The following is a 12,258-nucleotide window of genomic DNA, read 5'->3' on the forward strand; positions in this document are numbered from 1 at the left end:
GGGGCTTTGGCATGAGCTGGCACCTGGTCTGCTAGCATCAGAGGCAGTCAAAAGGATGCTTGAGGAATCTGGGCGATCTGAGCAGGGTGCCAGGAAGTTACAATAGGCTAAGAGGGTAGGAGAAGATCCCAAGTGTCTATTTAAAGGGAACCAGGGGAGCTTGTTAATTCATGAAAGATGATCCAGGAGGTGAAATTGAGTGGCCACATCAGAGTGCAACTAAGGCACTACAAAGGAGGAATATAAGCAGGAGAGGGAAGTGGATGGACGGTGACACAGAATCAGAAAAGGTTACAAGATCCTTAAGAGAGCAGATAGGAACGTAGAGCTGAGCAGGATCACTAAAAACCAATAATATGGTAGGAATGAGAAAGGTAACCCTTAAGAAGCATTGAAAAGAGTCAGGCTTGGCAGAAGAGACACATATGAAGCCTTAAGCTGTTGAAACACCTGGGCAAAGCTACAAGAATGAGAAGTGTGGAATATCAAGACAGACACACACAAGGGAGTCAAAAGAGACAATGAGTCAAGGCCTGACTGAACAAAGGAGGGGTTACAAAAGCTACAGAACAGTCAGGGATTTTGAATGAAAAAGACTGCACAGAAACAATGGAAGTACTGGGAAGGATTCTCAAAGCATAGGAGGTGCAGTGAAGGGCCATTACAATTTCCAGTAGGGTATTTTCCAGTGTTTGAAGAGAAGACCTGCAGCCAAAGATGTTGTCCATCCCCCCACCTCCCCGTCCTCTCTGAGTGAATCCTATAAACATTCCTTTCAGAGACTTTTACTTCTATAAGTTTTAGTCCAATTAAAAAAAACAACATACTCATCCTCCCCCCCAACCTCCTCCCCCACAAAATAAACCCTCTCTCTATACAGCAAGGTACTTATCTTCTCTTTTCACAGTTTATAGATACAATGAAAACAAATGCAAACATCTATTCTGTGTGCTGAGTGAAAGCAATTATGAACAGAAAATTGCTGTGTGTGGGTGGTGTAAATTGTAATAAAAAGACAGTATGATCTCTACGTTTCTTTTATTGTAATCACAAACATGAAAATTGAATGTCCATGAATCTGAAGGAAAAGAAGGTATATAGATTATGCGCATTGTGTACTGTGCTTTCCAGCCCAATGTATAACGTTCATTAATGCATGCATACTGCACTATTGCTTGCTTGCACTTTGAAAGCAAACAGAAGAGAATTCAGTGTACTCTCATGTTTGACAGATTGTTTTGTCAATTTCCAGAGCTCAAACACCACTCCTCCGATGAAATATTTGTACATGGAACAATAGTCTGGGTACTGAAATGTCTCTCAGTTCAATTTTGATTTTTCTCATCACATCCCTCATGCCTCCATCCCATGCTCATCATTACTAGTCCTATGAAATGGTCTAAACTTCCTCTTAAACAGATTTTTTTCATTGGCAGACAGAGTTCTACTGTAGGGTTTCCAAGTCACACTTTGATTCGCAGACATGCTAATTAAATTGTACATGAATTGTGAGATTGAAATCCGCCTGAACTCATACAACAACCACCTTTTACCTTCTTCTGGACAGAGATGAATTGAATTTCTTTGCAACAAAACTAAATAGTCACCTCTTCACTTCTATTTATTGTTTTGACACATGTTCAGATGTATTATGATAAGTTCAGGTTTTATTTGTTACAGGATACTAGAGCTAGCAGCAAAATAGTCAAAAAGGGTAATTTTAAAAAAATGAAATTTCCCAAAGGTTTTAATGATTCTTTCCCTCCCCTCTTCCCATTTTTCATAACCAGCTCCATGTTTTTTGTTCACTAAAAAGTTGTTGTAATTTTATGTGTGGAATTAGGCCCACACATTATCACAGCTGTAATGGGTCCATTAAAGGCCCACTCCTGAAGTCCAAATACAAATCCATAGAGCACAACCACAGAAATGCACACCCTGTTCAGATACCTATATAAATAAATCTGTAACAACTGACTCCCACACCTACATGCAGATACACACATGTATTCATGTGTACACATCTAGAATGCACTAACACATATACTTCCACATTATTTAATATTACAATGACTGTTTAGTGCCTAGAGATTCCAACTAAGATCAGGGCACCAGGTTGGTAGATGCTGGACATACACATAAAAAGAGAGACTCTGTAACAAAAAGTTTATAACAGGGGTCAGCAACCTTTCAGAAGTGGTGTGCCGAGTCTTCATTTATTCATTCTAATGTAAGGTTTCACGTGCCAGTAATACATGTTAACATTTTAATAAGGTCTCTTTCTATGTCTATAATATATAACTAAACTATTGTTGTATGTAAACTAAATAAGGTTTTTAAAATGTTTAAGAAGCTTCATTTAAAATTAAATTAAAATGCAGAGCCCCCCAGAGCAGTGGCCAGGACCTGAGCAGTGTGAGTGCCACTGAAAATCAGCTTATGTGCTGCCTTTAGCACCTGTGCCATAGGTTGCCTACCCCTGGTTTATAACATAGCTAGACAAAGGTGGGGAGAAATGTCTGACGCATTGGCTCTTCTGCAATTACTGGTTAATAACATTGACTTTTTAAGAAATAATACATTTCTTTTAGAGTACCCTTCTCTTTTAAAAACTTTTTAATGAAATGAATACACACATAATTTATATCATCAATTTTTTGTGTGCAAGCCAGCAAAAAGAATAAAAGTCAAAGAGTTAGGCTGCAAATTTTATTCACACAGGTATACACACATGCGGCAATAAACACACACTCCTACATAAAGACACACAGTCTCTTACACATACAATGTTTGCATACACACACGTGCCTACACAGAGATACGTTTTCATACACTTTTCCAGGGGCTGCCTAAATCACCTAGCTGGGAAGGGGAGATGGAGGAGAGAGGATGGGGAGGAAAGAGGCCAAGGATGAGAGTAGGGTGGGGGTGATAGGGGGAAGTGGCGGGTATTTTGGGTGGATGGGAATGCAGAGGGAGGCAGAAGGCTACAGGTGCATGAGGATGTGAGTACATAGGGGTGTATAGGGACATAATGGGAGTGCAGCAGTGTATGGAGGTGAAAGGGGTGCAGGCCTGTGTGTGTGTGTGTGTGTGTGTGTGTGTGTGTAGGGGAGTGGCTCTGGGAAGTGGAGAGGATGGGTGGGAGAGCACTGTAAGAGGTACAGAGCTGAGATAGGTAGGTATGGGTGGCAGGACAGGATGGGATGCAATGATGGGAGTTTTGGGATGCGGGGGGGTGGGGTGGGGTTGGGGCGGGGAGGGATGGGGTTGTAACCCCATTCCCAGCACTCGGAGACGATGATACACATACCTCGAACTCCTAGGTGCTGGTGATGGGGTGACAGACTGATCATGGTCTGCCACAGGGCATGTGCCGCAGCTCAAGCCCAGCCACACAAGGAGCACGAGGAGAAGAGAGCCTGGCAGCATTCCCAAAGCAGGAGATACCAGAGTCGACCCTGTCTGATTCTAGCATCAAGGATCGCATGGACAATATACTCATTATGGTCTTGAAAGTGTACCACTAGGGGGGTGATTGGGAGCAGTGGGGAAATTGGCCCTGAATGTGGGGCTTCAGGAGTGATGTATAGAAAATTGGGCGTATTCAAAGACAAAGGGGTGAATCAAGTTCATAGGTGAATGGGTTAAATTTTTCAGTGAACTTGGTAGAGGCCAAGGAACTGATACTCCAATTTACAAGAAGGCCTGTTCATATGTAGGTGTTTCATTGGAGACATGCCTTCTGGATTACCAAAAGGGCAGGACCCTTCTGGTATTGATGTTCCGCATATTGTTTGTAGGTCTTCTTGGTATCCTCCCAGTGAACTTTGAGGTCATCTTGTGTTTGACATATCTGTTGTAACCAGTACAGGGCTGCTGGTTTGTGAGACGTTGCAGGTAGCCCCAGATAGAACTGAGGGTGGAACCCATAGTTTGCGGTGGATGGGAGTGGAAAGGGACGGGGGGGCGCTTTGTCTCATAGAAGCAAGTTCTGCATTATTGTTTGCGAATTCTGCCTGAAGAAACATCAAGGAGCAGTCATGTTGGTGGAAGTTTATGTAGCACTGAAGATTCTGCTCCAGGATCTGGTTGGTTCTCTCTGCTTGAACATTTGTCTGAGGGTGGTACACAGAGGAGAAGGAGGAGCAGATGCCCAAAATCTGGAGAGCTTCTTGTCAGATGTGGGAGCTAAACTGTGCACCATGGTCAGAGACAATGCGCTCCAAGAGGTCATGGAGGCAGATGACTTTGTCCCCTCAAAGCTAGTTTCCTGGGAGGAGGATAAGCCAATTCAGGGGATGAAATATGTCATATTTTTGAGCTGGTTCATAACTGTCAGAATGGTCAGACACACTGGACTTGGGAAGTTCTATTACAAGATCTAAGATGGTAATTGTCCAGGGGCTAGGTGAAATCTAAGGGGGTTGCATGAGTCTGAGGGGTTTATTGTATGGCACCTTGGAGCAGGCACATACAGTCACATAGGCCTGTACTGTGGCCTACATGAGACACCTCCAGAAGACATGAGAGACTAGGCTCTGAGTTTTAAAGTGACCAAAATATCCTGTCAGAAGGGAGTCATGACATAGTTGTAGGGATGTAGTCTTCAGAGGCCCAGAGGAATATAATTACTCCTTTTTACTTATATTACCCCATCTTGGACATTGTGGGGTTCCTTACTTATAGCTTCCTTCTTGTCAATCAATCAAGCGTGAAAAGAATAAGGTCTACTGAACTGGCCACTGGTTGAGCGCTTTGGCCACATGCAGATATTCAAGGTTCTTTTTATCAGTGTACACCTGGATGGGTTACTGGGCCCCTTCTAAATAGTGTCACCACTCTCAGTTGCCCGGAATTTGTCCAAAATTTCATAGTTTTGTCCCATGAGTGAGAATTTCCTGGAATAAAAAGGCACACAGATGTAGCAATTGTTGAGGACTGTACTTTTGGGATAGCACCACTCTGATTGCCAAGTTGGAAGCATCCACTCCAATGATGAAGGCCTGCATAGTGTCAGGGTGGACCAATATGAAAGTGCTGGAAAACATGAGTTTTACTTGCTCAAAGGTCTAGTGGGCCTCAGGACACCAGAGGCAAGGCCAGTTTTAAATCAATTTCCCCGATTCCCCAGAATCAGGCCCGGCGCCTAGGAGGGCCCCGCTCCTTAGGCATGTTTTAATTTTTTTTTAATTCACCTGGCGGTGGGGGGAGGGACGGGAGAGGGGTCCACTCCAGGTCTTCGGCAGCATTTAGTCATCGGCAGGGTGTGTGTGTGTGTGTGTGTGTGTGTCCGCTCCGGGGCTTCAGCAGTATTTCATCAGCAGGGGTCCTTCGGTGCCACAGAAGACCCAGAGCAGACCCGCCACTGCCGCCAAAGTGCGGCCGAAGCCCAGGACCACCACCGGGTATTCAAATCAGGCCCTACTCTTCATAAAGCTGGCCCTGACCAGAGGAACATGGTAGTGTTTGAGGAGCAGAGCAGTGTGAGGGGAAATCCACTCAGAGAGCTTTGAGATTAACTACCAATAAAAGTTCACAAATCCCAGAAAACTATGTAGTTCACAACTGTGCCATGACACTGACCAATCAAGGACTGCCTTTCCCTTGTATGGGTCCATTCTGATACCAAGAGGAGATAGGATGAACCTTAGGAACCCTGTGGGGGAATGACCAAAGGCAAATTTTTCTTGCTTAGCATTGATGCCATGTGGATGTAGCCTCTTCAGGATGGAACAGATGTACCTGATATGTGTTCAACATTGTCTGAAAATGTGTCATCCAGGTATACTACCCCATATTGGTCTAAAATGTACCAGAATACATCGTTAATAAAATACTGAAATGTAGCAGGCACATTTGACAAACCACAGAGCATCAAGAGATATTTGAGGTTACTGTAATGTGTTTGAAAGGTAGTCTTCTATTTGTTCCCAGCTCTAACATGTACAAGGTTATACTCCCCTCAGAGGTCTAGCTTTGTGTCTACCTGGGTGGAGCTCACACGGTCCATTAGCTCAGGGATCCATGTTAACGGGTGCTGGTTTGTAACGGTGACCTGATTCAGGGCCCAACAGTCCACGCATAGTCAGAACTTCCATCCTTTACTTTTTTTGAACAAAAAGAGGACTGGAGCCCCATCAGATGAAGTGCTCTTATGAATAAAGCCCTGAGTGCAGTGCTTCTGAAGATAGGTGTGAAGTCTGGCTAGTTCAGGCTCAGACATGGTCTATATACGGAATAAACAGAATATTTGCCCCTGTAGCTTGGTTGGGCCACCACAGACCCTGTGCAGGGGCAAGGTTGTCTTTTTTGGGAAAAAATGCAGACATCATTATATTTAGAGAGAAGTCAAGGATCAGAATCAGCAGGTGACTCTGCCAGGACAGCTACCTCAGAGTGCCATCACTGGGAAACTACCGTGTGCTATTTTCTGGGGTCAAGAAGTGCTGCTGGCAGAATTCTGAGAAAAATCCAACTTTTAGTTCATGCCAGCTAATAAAGGGAATGTGGAGGGCCAGCCACGAGATACACAGGGTCAGAGGAAAGTGTGGGGAGTAAATGGCACTGAACTGTAGGGTTTCTCGATGCCCTAAAGAGGATCAGTTTCCATAGCCACCGGTCTGGAGATAAGAGGGACAAGTTGATCTCCTCTACCAGGTCTGGAATGGGCTTGGGCTGCAGAGGAATCTGTAGTTCCTGTGATAAAAGTTGTCTACTGAACCCAAGTCAACGAGGACCTGCTGTGGAGAGAGAGTTGTTAGGGATGCACAGGATTTGTAATGCCTCAACTGGTACTTGTAGGTGCAGCGCCAGTCAATAGAAGCAGTATTGTGTTCCTCTCAGGACCTCAGTTTGGGTTTCAGGGAAACTGTGTTAGGATGCCCAGGCTAGCCCTCTTCACCAAACCTGGCTGGCTCATTTTCGGCATTTCTTCAGATTGGGTTCCCTAGTGTGGCCTGCTTTACTACAGTAGTAACACAATTTAAGGAGTCACCATCACTCTCTCACTTTCAGGTTCAAATTGCTAGCGGGTGAGATCTATCTGCATTGGGTCAATCGGTGGGGCAGAATCTGATAGTGTGGGGGGGAATGGTTGCGATGCCCCTCTTCTTTCTTATCATTGCTTATGTAGACAATCGATAATATGGATAACAAGTTCTCTGAAGCTGTACAGACCCACTGACATCTTGATTTGGGCCAGTTTATCCTTGACCTCATCCCACAAGTCCCCCATTCCATTCCATGTATCATACAAGATGGTTGAAGTGAGATAAATAGAAAGCAGCTGTGCCCCAAACCTGTTGGTGTTTCTGCAGGGTGGGCTCAGCAGAATGGCAGGGTTGGAGTCATTGAAGGCAGCTGATATCACCTGCTGGAAGGCATCCCAGCTGGACAGAATTGGACTGTTGGCTTCCAACAGGGGAAAGGCCCAGTCCAAACCTCTAGCTGCAGGCAGATTACTAAACCTGCCTTGATATGGTTGGAAACATACTTCTGTGGTAGAAGCAATAACATGAGGCAGCACTGACTCATGAAGCCTGGGAATTTGGAGAGGCTTCCATTGAAGCACTCTGGCAGGGGGATAGCAGTTTCCAGCTCAGGTGACAGAGCAGCCGGATGGGCACAGGGTTCTCTGCCTGGAGTTGAGGGACTTCCTTCCAGCTTCCTTCCTAAGTGGCCAGCTATGTGTTTGACACCTGCAATGTTCTGCTGTCTGCCTGGAGGCAGATCACCTTCTTGTGCAATGCCAATGCCCATTTGGGACGTGGGGAACTCCACCAGGTCAATCCTCAGTTGGGCCCACTCAGAGGAGTTGGTGGTGGTCTGAGTAAGCTGTAAGGCAGGGGGCGTGGGTGGCCACCCTGATGGTCAGTGTCAGGAGCCTGGAACCAGAGCTGGGGTCAGAACCAGAGACAGTCAGGAGTCAAGTTAGGAGTCGAAGCTGGAGTCAGCATCGGAGATAGGGCATAGGAGCAGGGACTTAGAGTGAGACGGGAAAGCAGGAACCAAGAAGTGATGGGGGTCTGGGATAAGGAGGGCAGCAACCAGGATAGGAGGGAAGTCAGGGTCCATAATAGCTGTCTGCCAAGTATTCACCTAGGTGTCATACAACTGTGCCTCTTTATGGTTTAAATTGTGCATCCCAGTCAATCAGTGAGGCTGGAAGTCTTCCCCAATCAGGAGGAAGTGATCTCTTGAAGTTCTTTCTCCTATCTGATTTGGCTCAATTGTTTTCAGTTTTGTGAAACTGGCCCTTTTAAAACAAAGTATATATTATTGGTCTGGACTTTATTTTGCTTGCATTTAAGAGATGTAATCAAGTCATAATCACTTGCGTCCAACCAACCACTGATATTTACTTCTGTGATAAATTCGCCTTTATCTGTCCAGATGAGGTCTAATATAGAAATAGGATGCAACACCTGTGTTAGGAAGTTGTCAGCTATAATCTTTAGAAATTCCAAGGATGTTTTAAAATTGGCAGCATAAGACTGCCAGCATGTACCAGTCAATGCAGCTTGTTCCCCCGGCATATTATAGATAGAGCTGGGAAGCATCACAGCTCCTTAAGCACCTAATTGTCCACAATTCCTTAGCTTCTTTGATGCTCCACAGTGTCTGTACTTCTCCTTCCAGGCCACACATTTTTTTACTCCAGTATGGGCACCAACTTGTACTTCATACACAAGCAGGAGAGAAAACTTGGCACTTCTATTGCTGGTCACAATCACAGTTTCATGGTTGGCCATTTAAAATCCCCTCTCCTGCAAAGTTCAATTATGTTCAGATTCAAGGTTTCAGTTTAGCCTACTACACATAGTGGCCAAAATTATGAACTTCTGATCTGGGTCTGCATTAGATGTCAACTCCCCTTCCTCCTCTAAAGTTCTGGGGTGTTTGAGTTGAGGGACCAAAATTGGGGGCATTTCTAATGTTAATAGAAATTCCTATTTCAAAATGTCTGTAGTACCTTTCCCATTCTGTCCTTGCTGATATTTGTGCAGATCAAGAAGTGAAAGCGGCTGGTTTTAAATGCCTCATCTCCAGGTCTTGTGGATTCTGAATTTCAAGACCCTAAATTCAAAGAAACTGCCTGATGACACCTTGCCACTGTTGTTCATTTTGAAATATGAACAGTTATTCCCTTCCCGCTCCTAATTCACGAGCCAGGTGACAATGAAACCACTTTCACTGATTTTTAATGAAAAATTCACACTAATGTTTTGTTATGGAACATGATTAGCTAGGAGGTACATATGCTAAATCTGTATCAGTGTCTGTATTAGCAGTATACACTGCCAGTGCACCTATTCCTCCCCACAAACTGAGATACAAAGCATATTTTTCTTGTACTCTCAGAGCATGTTCACTTAAAACGTACATATTCATTCAGACGAATTAATTTTCAAGCACTGGACAATTACAGACATTAACAAATTATAAACCAAGCACCATTAGTCTGTGTGGCTCTCTCAGTTTGTGCTTGAAATCAAGGATTGCCAAGGCTAAGCCTAACCTAAAGAAGCAGCTGCAGAAAGGTATGTCAGCTAGACATACTTCACAAAGAGTTACCTGCACAGTCATTGATGGTCCTGCAGATCTTTCGGTAGTATGCTGGTCAACAAGTAGTATTATCAAGGGCTTTGTGACCAGTTTTGGAGTCTACACTGAACACAAGCTACTAGCAGGTGAGTATACCAGGTCTTTGACTGGTACAAAGACTTCAACAAAGGGTCACAAGTTGTAGCAAGGCTACAAAAGCAAGCAGCAAACATCAGTTGCTTACACCTAATAGCCACCTCCACCAGAAAGTTGCCTTGATGGTTACTGAAAATAAGAAAGAGTTGATTGACATCACTTGTGCAGAACTCATCAATACAAGAAGTTCCATTAACACACACTAAAGCATAAGAAAGCCATCAAAGGCAGAGCCAGCATCCCAGTTGAAATAAACCAAGGAGGCAGGGTGAACTACAGAAGCTATGGCCACCTCAAATGAGGAAGTCAACAACATCTTTGTACAACAAATGGTGATGGCTGAAAAAGAGAAATTGGTGGGAATGTCAATATTATCAGATGACATTGATGTATTTGTCTTACTCTGACACCATTACCTTGAACAGGACCTTAGCATCGTTAGAGTTTATGGACCCCCGAGGCCAAAAGAGCTGTAATAGACAACTGTGCTACTGCAGAGCAACACCGGAACATTGTACTAAACCTGTTAGCTGCCCAGGCTGTGATACAGCAGCTTCCTACTTTGGCCTTGGCAAAGAAACTGTGTTGGAGATTGTGTGAGCTTGTATTCCCTCTCTCAACTGGGTGACAAATACAGCAATGCCTGATATTCAACAGGCAACTAAATTCATAGCTGCACGCTAAGGACAATCAAATTGTGCCATCATGTTAGAAAGCATGGACAGTGAAAACTGACAAAGGTACCACATCAACAGTGGTTTGAGCATTGGCCTGCTAAACCCAGGGCTGTGAGTTCAATCCTTGAGGGGGCCATTTAGGGATCTGGGGCAAAAATTGGGGTTTAGCCCTGCTTTAAGCAGGGGGTTGGACTAGATGATCTCCTGAGCTCCCTTCTAACCCTGATATTCTAAGATATAATCAACACCAAAGCTCAGCTCTTCAGCACCACTAACTGAAGCATTTACAGAAAATACACAGTGAGCATATCCTCAGGCATCTGCATGCAAAAGTGCTTTGGATCCAGATACTGCAGTGGTGCCATATGGGATGAGAGTTCCAAGTCTGTGGTTCCAAAAAAACTGTACCGGACACTATCATGCTTGCTCCTCCAGATATTTTGTGCTCAAGTGCTCTTGTGAGAATGATGCACCTTGTAAGTCACTGAGATGTAGTAACAGTACCAAACGGCCATGTATTATATTCTTTGTGTGCTAGGGAGGTATAGTATGTTACAATGTTCTGAGAAAACCGCTTTAGCATTTGCAAATGAAAATGTCAATGATAAGAAGTGACCTGTATTACTAATTTTATGACAATTAACTGTAGCTTGAATGAGAAAGAACACTAGTAATCATTTATAATAATTGCAAACATGGGCACGGGGTTTGCATAATTTTTCGTGGTGCCCTGAACGGGTTCAAGCAGAGCCATCCCATCTATAGGAGGGATCAGGGCAACTGCTTCAGGGGGACGCATGGTCCAGGGCAGCCTGGGAGGCGAGTGACCCAGATCCAGCCCGCTCCACTCCGCCAGCTCCCGACATTGCTCGGGGGAGGAAGCCAGAAAGAAGTGGGGCAGGGGTGGGAAGTTGGGGGAAAGGATGGAATGGGAGGGAACGGGAGGGGGCGGAGCAGAGTGGGGCGAGCTGGGTTGACGGATCACTTACTGCTGCCGGCACCAGGCCCCCTGCTAACCTCCCAGGCCGCCCTGAACGCCGCATCCCCCAAAGCATGAGGTCCGGGGTGGTTGTCCCAGTCTGTCCTATGGACAGGATGACTCTGAAAATTTAAGCCAAAACATTGGTGGAGCTGGGCCCACGTTTCTGAATATTGGTGGAGCACGGGCACCACAGGCCCATATAACTCACCGCCTATGATTCCAAAATAAAGTATTTGATTAAAATTAAAATGTTGTTGAATATATAGTTAGAATTTTTAGCACTTTTCACATCAAAAGAGTGGTTACTGTATCAAATGAAAATTGAGGTCCATGCTATACCCCCAAGCCCTCTCCTCATATAACTATTACTCAAATATGTACACTTATTGATGGATATTGTGAATGTTAAATATACGCATTTCATGTATTAGAATTCTTCTGCCTCAGTTTTGTATGCCCAAAATCATGTGAACTCTTACTGATTTTAGGGGTGTTGGTGTGGCCAGGGTGGGATGAAATGTCCCTATTTCAAAAGGCTTAACAGTAATAGAATGTCATTAGGCAGATTCTTAAAATCTTGAAACACAGAATCCACAAAAAAACCTTGTATAGACCTTGAAGCAAGACCAGAGTGACTGCAGGACTAAAAACCTTTATATTTTTACTCCCCTCCCAACCCTACTAGAAAAGTTTTCAAAGCAAGATATCCAGAGACAATTTTCAGAAATATATGTACAGGAGTGAAAGAGATCTTGTAAGAGTACACCCACATCTTGTACTGAAATTGAATATGTATAATAGGAGTTCACACAAATGGCCTAACAGACACCACACTAGTTATTTGTGTGCGTATTTTCCTGATTTGCATGCACAAGTGAGGTCTAAAATTTCATTTTA

Source organism: Gopherus evgoodei, chromosome 1, assembly GCF_007399415.2.
Source record: "Gopherus evgoodei ecotype Sinaloan lineage chromosome 1, rGopEvg1_v1.p, whole genome shotgun sequence".
In the NCBI taxonomy this organism is placed as follows: Eukaryota; Metazoa; Chordata; order Testudines; family Testudinidae; genus Gopherus; species Gopherus evgoodei.